We start from the raw sequence: 1846 nt of genomic DNA, 5'->3' as shown, positions 1-1846 counted from the left end.
TAGATTGCCCAACCTTCCTTCCGAGGAGTGGCTGGTGGGTTTGAACTGCCAGCCTTCTGGTTAGCAGTCAAATGCCTCAGGCACTATGCCACCAGGGCTCCATAAATTAGGGCCCCTAAATTTGCCCCTTGGCTCTATTTTAAGGCCGGGGCCTAAGGTAGGCAGGCACGGGTCCCAGAGGTGCTTTTTGCTTGGGGACAGAAGTATTTTAAGTCCAGATCCCTACGTAGGTGGGAGAAGATGGCTTAAGAACAACTAAGGGAGATGAACTTGTCTGTCAGTTTGTTGTCCTGTGGTGACTTACATGTTGCTGTGAGGCTGGAGGCTATATCAGTGTTGCAAAATGCAAGCAGGGTTACCCATGGTGGACATCTTTCAGTGGAACTTCTGGGCTAAGACAGACTCAGAAGAAGGAAGAGGCCATCCACTTCTCAAACAATTGGCCAGTGAAAAGCTTATGAATAGCAGTGAAACATGGTCTGATATATTACTGGAAAATGTAAAATGAATCCCCTAAAACATTGTTGGATATAGTGCTGGAAGATGAGCCCATCAGGTGGGAAGGCACTCAAAATTTGACTGGGGAAGAGCTGACTCCTCAGAGTAAAGAGGACCTTACCAATATGGATAGGACAAAACTTTCAGGACCTCCATTGGCTGATGTGGCATGACTTAAAATAAGTAGAAACAGATGCAAACATCCATTAATAATTGGAACATGGGAGGTATGAAGTATGAATCTAGGAAAAATCCAAAGTTGTAAAAAATGAAATGGAATGCATAAAGATCAATATCCTAGGCATTAGTGAGCTGAAACGAACTGATTTTGGCTATTTTAGATCAGACAACCACATGATCTACTATGCCAGGAATGACAAATTAAAGAGGAATGGTGTGGCATTCATCATCACAAAGACTGTTTCAAGATCTGTCCTGAATCACAACACTGTCAGTGATAGGATAATAGCCATACGCCTACAAGGAAGACCAGTTAATACTACTATTGTTCAAATCTATGCACCAAGCACCAAAGCCAAAGATGAGGAAATCAAAGATTTCTACCAACTTCTGTGGTCTGAAATTGACCACACATGCAATCAAGATGTGTTGATTATCACCGGCGACCGGAATGCAAAAGTTGGAAACAAAGAAGAGTTACTGGTAGTTGGGAAATAGGGACTTGGTGATAGAAATAACGCTGGAGATCACATGACAGAATTTTGCAAGACCAATGACTTAGTCATTGCAAATACCTTTCTTCAACAACATAAGCAATGGCTATACACAAGACACCTGCAAGACAGAGCAGACTGTTCTAAACTCTAAACAAAACAAAACTCAAGGTAACCTCAAAAAAAATAATAAACCTTTGCATCAAAATAAAAGAGAGAAAAGGGACTTCACCAGATGGAACACACAGGAATCAGACTGACTACATATATGGCACAAGGAGATGGAGAAGTTCATTATCTTCGGCCAAAACAAGGCCAGGAGCTGATTGTGGAACAGACCATTAACTGCTCCTATGCACGTTTTGCATGAAAGCCAAAATATGACCTTGATAATATCCCTGCTGAATTTAGAGGCCATTTAAATAATAGATTCGATGCACTGAACACTGATGACTGAAAAGCAGAGAAATTGTGGGATGACATCAGGACATCATCCATGAAGAAAGTAAGAGGTCATTAAAAAGATAAGAAAGGAAGAAAAGACCAAAGTGGATGCCAGGAGAGACTCTGAAATTTGCCCTTGTACAGAGAGTAGCTAAAGCAAATGGAAGAAACGACAAGATAAAAGAGCCGAACAGAAGATTTCAAAGAGCAGCTCGAGAAGACAACGTCAA

The sequence above is a fragment of the Orycteropus afer genome, unplaced genomic scaffold (genome assembly GCF_000298275.1).
Source record: "Orycteropus afer afer isolate SDZICR_OR568_19922 unplaced genomic scaffold, OryAfe1.0 scaffold00083, whole genome shotgun sequence".
Lineage (NCBI taxonomy): Eukaryota > Metazoa > Chordata > Mammalia > Tubulidentata > Orycteropodidae > Orycteropus > Orycteropus afer.
This window is presented reverse-complemented; position numbering follows the sequence as displayed.